The 12,002-nt window shown below is 43.9% G+C and overlaps 1 protein-coding gene across 1 annotated transcript in view; it reads right to left on the reverse strand.

The window, feature by feature from the left end:
* The window catches only part of bahd1 (bromo adjacent homology domain containing 1), a 67,776-nt gene extending 57,062 nt beyond the window's left edge, over positions 1-10,714 (reverse strand). Inside the window, exons 1-2 of the mRNA XM_023828244.2 lie at positions 10,144-10,714; positions 9,854-10,011 (exon numbers count right to left, since the gene is read on the reverse strand). The gene's annotated coding sequence lies outside the window, so the exon portion shown is untranslated. The remainder of the gene's footprint in view (positions 1-9,853; positions 10,012-10,143) is intronic.
* Positions 10,715-12,002: the final 1,288 nt, after the last annotated feature.

The following is a 12,002-nucleotide window of genomic DNA, read 5'->3' on the forward strand; positions in this document are numbered from 1 at the left end:
ACCTCTATAATGTGCATCTAACACTAATTATCAATGAGCATGACTACAACTCTCTTTGACATTATTTCTTTACACAAGGTCTCCCGTGGCCACACAGCGCTGCGTTGGCTCTATGCAGAAAGTGGGGACTCTCACTCTGTAAGCGACTCAATAAATGTTCATTAGCTGGTGAGTTAAGCCTTGACAAACCCCACACTACACACCACGAGGACTCTGTGGCCTTGTCACAAAGGTTATGGGGTCAAATCCCATAGTCAGCAGAGCCATCATATCATTTGGGCCCTTTAGCAAGGCCCTTAGGCCCAGCTTCTCCAGGGACACCGGCCAACCCTGATCTCTGATCCTGCTTGGAAATTGCTTCGGATAAAAGCGTCTACTAAATAAATGTAATATTCCCACGATTTCACAGGGACTTCAAGTGGTGTTCATTCATAAAGTGAATTGAATTTATTAATAGCATTGTATGATGAAATGTAAACAGACACTAGATGTAAATTCAGCTTGCTTTTGATGCACCACCAGGCATTTTTAAAGGACACTAACGTTATAAATGAAAGGTGCTTAAAATGACCTTCCCTTTACATATTTATCTACCTAGATAATGTATTTAATAACAAAATATACGACTCCTGAGGCCTATATGCACATAAATGTCGTCAGGGACTTTGCACCTCTAGGCCAGACAAATTTATGCAAGTGTTCCAGGGTGGAGGAGGGCAGTGAGAAAGCTGACCTCTGCCTGTCATTGCTGAGAGGGGGAAAGAGAAACGAAAAAAAAAGAAAGAGTCACCAGCCTCCAGCAAACATCACAGAACAACTGTACCAGTGAACGTCAGAGTCGCTGCCAGTTTAACACGCAGCAGACAGAATCCTGACAGACGGTCCCTTGCGGCTGCCAGGGAAGGAGAGGGAGGGAATGGGCAGGCGAGGCTGGAGTCCTCGAGCGCTGCGGCAGCAGCTCCGCCGCGTCTCTTAAGCGGACGCGTGATGCTACTCAGCTGCCTCCTTCATACAAAGCCGCTTAAAACTCCCATCCGCCCGTACAGCTGCGGATTCTCAGGGGAGTGAGACAGGTCAAGCAGCCTTCCTCAAAGGTATAATAGCCAGGTCAGTCTTGGGGTATGACCTAAGTATCCGAGTCCATGTCTTTATAATCAGCCAAATGGCTAACAGTCAGGTGACACTCACATCCGGAGAATACCGTAGTAATCAAGAGAATTTTAAAATCCACAAATGAATTTAAAAAACGTAGAAGGTCACAGATTAATTTCCTCCAGAATAATGAGTTTTATGACAAAAAAGCAGTTCTATGGTACATTTCCTTCAAATTTCTACATTCCTCTCTGCAGAGAGAGACGTGGTATGTGACTTGAACCCCCAGTGATTATCATGGCCTTTAAGTTAAACTGATAAGCTTGTTACTTAAGACTATTTGCACAAATGCAATGTCAAGCACCTCTTGAAAGTGATGAAATATTACACGCTCACGGTAGTGGGATTAGATGCTGATTTTCTGGTTCCAATTTATTAAGGATAATAGGGCAGCGCAGTGGTACATCGGGCAGCACTGTGGTCTCGTAGCCCGGGGGTTGTTGGTTCGATTCTTCCCTTGGCGTGTGCAGTTTGCATGTCAGCGCTCTGAATATCTCCCAGATTGCCTCCTGAGTCCAAAGACGTGTGGTTTATGCGAACTGGAGCTTTGTGTATGTGTGTGTGTGTGTGTGTGTGTGTGTGTGTGTGTGTGTGTGTGTGTGTGTGTGTGTGTGTGTGTGTGTGTGTTTCCTGGGACAGACTCACTAGATCCCTGCAGTGGATAAGTGACTCTGAAAACTGCATGGTATAAACCAGACTAGCAGTTCTCAACCCATGACCCAAAATGACCCAAAAGGTGGGAAAGGGTTGTGAGGCAGAGTTGGAAATATACGCATTTTAAAACCAGCAAGCTCCTATGCAGATCCGCCATCAGATTTCCCAGCCCCAACACTAGAATTAACCTACATAAACGGGTCTTGGATCTGCGACTGCTTAGCGCAAAACTAGTGAACACTCAACCAATCCAAGAACCAAACCACAGATGCTTGATTTAAAATTCATTCAATTGATTGAATAGAGTGCACTGTGTGCTTGATCATACTGTTAATTTAAACTACTCTTGATATAGGGCCGAGCTCTTCATATCTGGACCTCGATTCCAAATCCAGGCCTTGTTTTCAGTTCTCCCAGGTAGTTAGTTTAATGATTACTGACTCTAATTGGTCACAGAGGCTTCACACCGGGCTCACAGGTATAGGACGGCTGGAAAACCAGCAGTGCTCGGACCTGGAGGACCGTGATTTGAAAATCCCTGATATAGGGTCACGACTGAGCTGACATGGTAAAAATTGGGTCGCGCTGCAAAGAAGGTTGAGAATCACTGAACAAGATGACTTCAATCGTGTATGCAAGGGGAGCTATTTACCTAAAAGAAATGGAGGATAAAGGAGTTTACACTTCTGCACTGAAGTTACAATCCAAAGAGCCACCCCCTCTCCATGTTACCCTTTGAGTAAGTACATCATTAGAAGATTTACTTAAGACTAATTATAAATTCTGTGATCCGGCCTCATTTAGATTCCTATCAGCTGATGCCAAGTGAGACAATGCTACTAATTACATTGGTTTCACCAAATATTATGACAATACACATGAAAATAACCTAAAACAAAAAAAAAAATCAAATCAAATCAAAAGCGTAACATGACTTAGGTTGAGCAGAAATTGATGTCTTTTTGAATTAAACAGTGAACATATTTCTTTAGAATTAATTAAAATCCTGACCGATTTCCTTCCAAAGGAGCTGTGTTTAGGGCGATGTGAAGAAGACCGAGACGAAGAAAAATGACACCTTAGTCATAGCGAATGGAGTTAATTTGGCAAATCATCAGCTCCTTATGGGAAAATCTCATCTGCGAGCATTGGGAGCCCCTTAGGCAATGTCACACAGCTCTGAGTAATCAAGACTGTTCTTCACCTTTCTGTAACACCCAGAACTCATGGAAGGAAGATTCAGGTTGGAACCAGGAGACGGTGGCAGGGATCAGGCTGGAGGCATCGACAGGCCGGGGATGGGGAATTCACTCGGGTGATCACGGGGAAATGAAATCCCAGAGTTCACGGACCTCACTCTCCAGAGACTTCCAGCTGAACCGACGCCCAAAAAGCGAAGCAGCAAGTTCTCAGCACACGGCGTGGAGTGACGTGGTTTCCCCCCCAGCGCAGCGCGATCCACAGAGGGTGTCGGCTTCGGGCGGGGCCACCCCTTTACCCGCGGGGGGACCGAGCCGCCATCTGGTTTCTAAGGAATCGCGGACACGCGTGTGGGTTTTGTTGATGCAGCGGAGGGTGTGACAGCGAGTGTCACCTCTGAAAAGAAATGCCCCCAGGAATCATGCGAGTGCCGTTACATAACAAGCAGCCCTGCCTGATAACAAGGACGGACATACTGTAAGCAAATACTTGACACAACATGCCTACAGCACTATAGCTTTAAAAAGTGACCTAATATGCTCCAGTAATGAGCAACTCCATTCAGCAGCATGTGTAGATGCTTCATTTATACAGTACTAAAATAATTAGAAAGCTATTGGTCAATTAGCACTAAAAAGTGACCTGAAACTTATTTACTACCAATGAATAATCATGACTTTCAACACTTAATATCATTACAGCATTGGGTCCACAGGTGCAAGAGCAAGTGAAGGCAGCCTTTTTTTTTTTTTTGCAAAGAAGCAGTTTCTGATCACAGTTTAAGGTCTGTGACCTGACAAGCCTGGCAGGCACAATGAGACACTAGGAAGGGTGAGAAAGCAGAGGCCAGGATCTGCGGGAACCTCAGCTATCTGGAAGGATAGGCTAAATGGCGAAGCACAAGTCTGTCCTGGAAAAGCGACTGGAAGCCACCTGGGTAATATATAATGCGGAGGCTTTATAGACCATACCAAATAAGCCGCAGATAAATCTGACAAAATAAACCAAGTGAGGCCTCATATTTCATAATGAATCCCCTATAAAATGATGTTACGGACACCCATAAAGTAAAGGCGTCCCAAGAAATAAGGGAAGCCAGTTAACAGGAAGTGATGCTTTACGAGGGGGTGCTCAGTGCGAGGTGAGGGGAGACGGTCCCTTTACCGATTCAACGTGGCCTACATCCGTGGCAGCGCTCCCGTGGAGACGGCAAGGTCAAAAAAGCTCCAGTCAGCCTCCAAATTTATCGTTAGAGCTACAGAACACCCAGCGGCTGACAGGTTGCCCCGTGCGGGGGTGGGGGGGTGGGCTCGGCGAGACAGCAGCTTAATTACAATGAAAAAGGCATTGGGGGCATCCCACAAGCTGCACCCCCCTCCTACCATTCCCCTTGTTAGCACGTCTCTCACCCCCCCCACCCCGAGCTGGCCCGGCCTGCGGTCGCTGGCACCATCAGGCAAACCGGAGCTCTACTTGGGACCTGCCTGTGTTTGACGTTACGGGGAGGGGGGTGGGGTTAGTGTCACCAATTAGAGTGGCCCTTACCTGGGCTCTCTGCCTCCATCAAAGCAGTGGAGGCTGTTGTGTAATATGAGCTCAAAGCTCACGCAGCCCTCACACAGGACCTGCTCATGTGGGCGGGGGGGCTTGGGGGGGGGCTTTTGAAAGGTCCCTCTATGGTCCCTTATGCCACCAACACTGGTGGCTCAGACATGCAGGGGAACATGGGGATTAGGGTCAGAAGTGTGTGTGTGTGTGTGTGTGTGTGTGTGTGTGTGTATACACACACACACAAAAGACAAAAGAAGAAGTTAATTAAAAAGAGCACTTTTGGATCTTAACCATCAATCTTCCACAACCGCTTTCCTGCACAGAGTGCAATGAGCCTGGAGCCAAGCTTAACCAGCACAGGGTGCAAAACAGGAGACACAACCACAGGACACACACATACACACAAAACCAGTAAAATTACCAGTGGATGTCAGCCAACCCTACATAAATGCACCTGATAGAAAGGCCCCTTGTTGTGGGTAAATATGGCATAAATCAGTTTGGGATAAAAATCACACGCCCCCCTAATATATTCCCGGAGAGCGGCTCATTCGCGCGACCCAAACATCGTCACGGTGCCACACTGTAACGACCCCCTGCCTGATTTCGCCGAGCCCAGCCCCTCCCCTGCCAGTCATCTCCAGTTTGCGTAGCTGGCAGGAATGGGGGGGGGGGGGGGGGTGATGCATTATTCATCTGTGCCTCCACGGGCCTGTCTCACCGTGTCAAGGGTGCCATAAATCTCAAAGAGGGGGAAACAAAAACAAAAGATTTGGGAAAAGTTGCCACTTGGCAGCTAATTTAGCGCGAACAGAGCCTTTCATGCTCAGACGAGAGGCATGCGGAGGGGAAACCAGCGCAGCCACGCAGCTCAACCAGAACGTTTTTATCATATTAATCCCAGTGACACAGCGAGTGACTGAAGCACAGCAGCGGTGACCTCCTTGTGTCACCCGCCTGCCAACACCCCCGCCCCCATCACGCATGGGAAAGCCCACGTCTCAGAGTCAAGGAGACCACGAGCACCCCCCCCCCTTAATTAGCCAGTGTGATTTTCTGACATTTGATTAGCGTTCGTTGTTGGGAAACACTTTGAGATACAAGTGGCAGCGTCAATGAGAAGCGGGGGGGTGGGGGGTGGGGCATCATTAATTCAGCCCCGCTCGCCGCTACAGCAATCTGAAGGTGACTGCAGGTGAAGGGGGAGCACCTTGGGAATGAGAGCCACTTACCACTGAGGGATATACCCACAATTCCCTTCTCCCCTGGGTGGGGGGGCATTTAGCAAGAAGCAATGGGGGGGGGGGCATAGGAGATCTCAGAGCAACACCTGGTGTGTTACCTAATCGGGCAGCCCCGTGTACTCAATCACAGATGTAACACAATCACCCCATTTTCACTCAAGTGAGACCCAATGACAACCATTTACAGCCCCCCCCCCCCCCGGGGCCCCACCCCACCATCTGAAAGTCATAACCCACGTACAGATGGTGACAATCTGTATGGGAAAGGAGGTAGACAGCAGATGAATTACCCAAATTAATCCTATTTAGTGACTTTTGGGGTCTTGGAAGATATTTTATTGAGCACGTGCGTCAGATCTGACATCTTAAACATAACTTGACATAGTCACAAGGCCTATGACATCACAATAATTGTGCTCATGTTTCCCCAAAATTAACCCCGACACTCTGACAATGGCCAAGATGTAGAATCCATTACTGCTGAAGTTGCATACCACTGGGAAGCTTTGCCGACTGTCAGCAATACATTGGAATTTGAATCTACAATTCCTTTATTTACGTTTTCTTTATTTAACAGATGCTTTTATCTAAAGTAACACACAACTGAAAGGAGCATCAGAGAGAACTGGGTGATAAGGGCTCAACTGTGAAATACCTGGGATTTGAACCAGTGACCTTCTGATTATAGGCTCAGCTTCCAAACTGAGCCCCCCACGGTACAGCACTGTCGTGGTATTGGGATGCTGTCCAGGAGGCCCCTTGCTTTGTACCTTCTGCTTATTGGGACTGACTACAGGCTCAGCGGAGTCCTCTACAAGGGGGAGAGTTATGGATGATTGATGGGGCTTTGATGAACAACAGCAGAGTCACTGCAAAACCTGTGTAAGATATACAGCTGCTCTCTGTCCTTTGATCTGGGGGCGGGGATGTGATAAATATTTATCAGTAAATGCGTTCGGGGATTTTAAAGCCGGTATTTCATCAAGGGGAAAGACAGCATCTACACCTTATCCTTATGGTCAGAAGAAGTGGGATCTGCAGAATTTTTTGTAAAGCGCATCATGGTTTGAAACATTAACGTTTTTGGAATTGCAGTAAACGGGTGCAAATCTTTTATAACACCGACTGAACCGACAACATCCAGATATATATATATATATATATATATATATATATATATATATATATATATATATATATATAGTTAACTAGTTAACTAGTGGATATATATATATATAGAGGCAAATCCACTAGTTAACTAGTACAAAACAACCAAAACTAGCAAATCTGAGTTTTAATGGTTATCAAACTACATTCACCCACTTATTTGGGACATGGTTTTCACATTTGTGCTCCATATAATTACTAAAATTAGTGTCTTAACTGAAATGTTGGCATTATTTAACCAGCTAAACACTACTGAGCTGTCAGCTGATTTCTGCCTAATTCACAGCATGAAAAGGTACTTCAGTGAGATTTTTGAAGGTGTAATTGTACTGTGTATTGTTCTGTGTAACACAGAAACAATATCCCTTCATTTCTGCCTCTTAAAAAGAACGTCAAATGTAACTGTGAATTCACTACTTCACAGTTTAATTACTTCATAGACTCCGAAGTTTAAAATGTAATCTATGCTACTTAAGTTTAATAATCAGCACTACCGTATTAGGTTCCAAAAAGATCAGAGGTGATGCATTTCCCCCCCTTGTTATTCCCCAAAAAGAGGGAACTTGATTTGACCTAGAGGGCTTATGGCTTTGAGCGGTTAGTACATGAAACATGGAGCACGATGATTAATTAGTGCAACATGTGTAGATTGTTAAGAGGCCAAAAGGAGTCAAAAACCAGCACACACAGGAGCAGAAGCAGATACTACTTAAATCATATCTTTAGCATTATCCAGATGGGCTGAGTGTATCATTACTTAAACAATAATTACACTTTACATGCATCCATAACTGTTTATGAAACCCTGGAGTCTATCCCAGCCAACACAGAGTATGAGACAGGGGACAACGTGCATGGGATGCAAGTCCATCAAAAGGCACAACAGGCATACTGTAGTTATAACCATGAGACACTAATTGACTTAAACTCAGCCGGATACAAGGATAATGGAGATGAGGGTAGGATTCATACCCACATCCCTAGATATGTGAGGCTCAAATGATAAACAACACAGACACATCACAGCAAAGCACAACCAACAACAAATAACCAACATACAGGAAGACCACATCATTGGTGCTTAATCAGACATCAGAAACTTAAAGGGACTCTTTTATTCTCAAAGCACAAAAGAGACTTTCATCATAATATTCAGACACATTTCAATACACTGACACTGACAAATGCAGACCTCACAGAATTGATAGATACCATGAGATTTAACCTCCTCAACCACCAGGACACCTAGGGATAAACTAGAAACCTTATTTATTCACATGTTAGTTCCCAGCTAATCAGTTTCCTTAACAAACCCTTTAGAGATTCTGCAATGAAACTTATTCTCTCTTCTCCACTCATCACTGTCAAAACCAAGGCAGATACGCACCGGGAAACCCAATCTCAAAACGGTCCCTCTGTTCACAAACACTTTTAATATAAACCAAATATGAAACAACAAAACACTCATATTGACTTAAGTTATTAATCAGTTTTTTCTGTTACACCATGATATTGATAAGGCATGCAGATGATAAGGCACACAGCAAATAAAAACCCTTTATTATATGCCTTTTGTGCATGAAAAAAAAAAATCGAAGATGAAACTTAGATTTCGTTTCCATTATGACACGTTGAGTCTTCGACAAGGATGATACCGTTTTAACCACTGAAGCCCCCAAACAGTATTTATGTACTTAACCGTGTGGCAAGGATATAACTGGAGCATCAAGACAAAACTATTTTCAGACTGATTAAAATGTGTAAATGATAAAATTTCAGGAAAAAAAGCAACTTATTGAATACGTTCGCGGTCACTAAGCACCATACCTACAGGCCTAATATTCACATTTTTTGCTTTGTTAATAACCAGAAATTTAGAACGGCTGGTGCAAACTTGGGATATTTAAAATAAAAATGTTCAGTAATGTGTTTACCCAATCTGTCCACAAGCCCGTGGCCACCGCCGAAAAAGGACACTGCATTCGTTTAAATGCCTTTATAAATCCACTCCTTCTTCTGTCAACGTTTTCCAATTTTCCTTCGCACAAAAAACTTCAAAATATCTGAAAGTTGAAAGACCCAACCGACTGCACAAAAACAGGTTCCGTGATTCATACATTAAATTTCCACGGAATGACACCTACGTTTAATAACATGCAACTACATTTCCCCGGGTTTAATTTTAGACACACGCGAACACGGATGTATGTTCTATAAACACGCCGCATCACTAACATCAGATATATAAAAATACATTAGTTCATTTTTAAACACTAATCAGCAATTCTGGACCTCAAGAAATCCGCCGATCGCTGCCATTCGGACCTGCCTGTCGGTGGTGTGATCACGCACACATTTCTGCACCCCACTTCCCTTCGCACGTCAACGGCTAGGCAATATAATGTAGTCCAACACAAAAACACACCAAAGGTTATTTATGGTTAAAATCTACCATCTACCCACCACACAGTGTTTCAATGACCGAGTCCTAGCAACGTATTAACATTTCTCATATTTCTTATTCCCACCCCGAATGTGACATTATAACACGACCACCAAATAAACTTGAAATATTTCCGACAAAAGATCTATGTATACGTATGAGTAATCGACCTAGCATTTTCCAGAACACTGGAACACAGTAAATTACACGACCCAAAAAAGACAACATCTACCTCCCAGAAGCCATCTACTTAGACAGCTCTCACACACAAACCACTCCTTCGCACATCTTGTCAAATTAGTTGCTCCGATCACAAGTACGTCGCTCCGAGTAGCGTGGAAAACATCGCAGAGACATGGATCACCAAAAACAATGCAAAGACATCAAAACGCATTTAAAAAGTTCAAACACAGTAACTAGCACCACAAACGGGTGGACTCACCCTGATCGGAGCTCAGCGATAGCAACGATCACTTCCCGTTCAGTGATCTATGGTTCACAGTAGCCAAGGCCAGTTTATGAAACCAGTCAAGTCCGCTCCTGTTGTTCTCCTCTGCCGAATCGTGCGATATTGTCGGCGATCGCACCGCTCTGTCTCTCCTTTACGCCAAGTGAAAATATTCCCAAAATTAGGAGAAAAAATTAGGAATGCGTGATCCTCGCAGAGGTGTAATTCACTAATTATCTAAAAGTGAATTTAATCCATAGGCAAGCCAGTTGCTGGGTACTCACCGCGCCGAGCGACAGGATAGTTAGTTACATTGCAGCAGGTACCGAATGCATTAGATATTTTCTATCACATATATAGTAGCATGTGCGTAACTGCTATATCAGCCCTCTGAAAAAAAAACTGCTGATCTATTCCAGATCGCCACGTCCCTTACAGATCCTAACGCCCTGGGATCTATAGGGGAAGATCGAAATGTATATATATGCCGCGTAGTTAGGAGTGAACCACACTAAAGTACAAGCACTTTCTTTTCACGCTGCTTTTTTACATAACAGCATCATCCTCTCTGTGTTGTCGCATCACATGCTAGGAAAACATGGAGTTTCTTAAAGGGCCACTAACCTTCCCGATACACGCGTTACCTTGTCAGTGTAGACAAAAATATGGGATGAATTTCTGAAACGTATACCTGAGCGTAAGTTTTAATTACTCTGCTCACACTAAATGTTCACACTAAATTATTCGTCGATTGTAAACGCGGACAAAATGCATCTTTTCGCACGGGTGGATCATAATTACACGTATGGCAGAAGACCCACTTCAAGGAAAGGGGAACCAATGTTTGCCTGACGAAAAATGACGATATGAATAGTCGGGGGTGGTCGCCGCGATCTTTTTCTCCTTTAAAGACTTCTGGAAAGTTCGCATTGGCTTTTAATGGCTCATCTGACAATGACAACACTGCGTATATTTAGGTGGGCGGATGCGTGCCAATATGTTTTGGTGGCACCGGGAACCTATGCCCTGCCACATGGGCGTGGCACTAACAATTTCAGCAGAGCCATTGCAATTGGCAAACATCTAGCTGTCTTTTGAGTCATCAAGCACTGGATTGTATTTAACTATTGCCCACATTGTTCAAACTCACTGTGAACTCTATATGAAATTAAAAGAACCAGTAAATCAAGCATCTCGTGGATTCTCGAGGTAATATACATGTTACACAATTAAGTTGTCTAGAAACGAGTCATCTATATTTGTTCAGTTCTGTAAAGGAATAATGCTGTATCCTTCAACAAGAACAACGACAATAATAATAATAATAATAATAATTAAATTAATAACAATCATGCTACTAATAATAATAACAATAGAAATATTTTGACCTTGCGGGTCGTCACCTCAAGAGAGTATACCTGAGTTATCCAGTTTACGTTACGAAGTCTTATCTATGAGACCCAATAATAAGGCTTATAAAACGCAGCCTGATACGGTTCTGTTATTAAATGTCAAATGTGGGTGCAACAAACGGGAAAAAATTGTGAAAAATCTGGTTTAATGTGCTTGCCGCCAGTGAGAACAAACCGAATCAATTTATTTGAAAGGGGTGGTTGAATCCATCTCCATATTAATGTGTCCACAGATACTGCTATCAGTTACATCTCCGGTCTTTAGCACTGATAGCGCGCACTCGCATAGTTCAAATATTTTTTGCAGGGACTTTAGAAGTGCAGGGTTGTCGGTTTTAATTCCATGTGTATGTGGAGTTTGCATGTTCCCCACATTTAGCGTGAGTTCCTTCCCCTAGGATAAAGACGTACCGTTAAATACATTGCTCATAGTGTGTGGGTGTACATTCCCAGCAGTGTATTGGCACCCAGTCCTGGGTCTGCCCCTGCCTTGTGCCCTGTGCTGCTATGGATAGACTCCAGATTACCTAAATAAGCAACTGGAAGGTGGATGAAAAATGGAGGTTCGATTCAATTACCATATTGATATAGAGACTTGCTCTATTAGATTTTGATTCCATTTCCTTCAGCTTGACCACACTTTGGGTTTACCAAGCCATTTGATTATTTGCCCTTTATAGAATAGCTGGGGCACTGCTATAGCTCAAATAGAATTGAGATCATTTACAGGC

Source organism: Paramormyrops kingsleyae, chromosome 14 (assembly GCF_048594095.1).
Source record: "Paramormyrops kingsleyae isolate MSU_618 chromosome 14, PKINGS_0.4, whole genome shotgun sequence".
Lineage (NCBI taxonomy): Eukaryota > Metazoa > Chordata > Actinopteri > Osteoglossiformes > Mormyridae > Paramormyrops > Paramormyrops kingsleyae.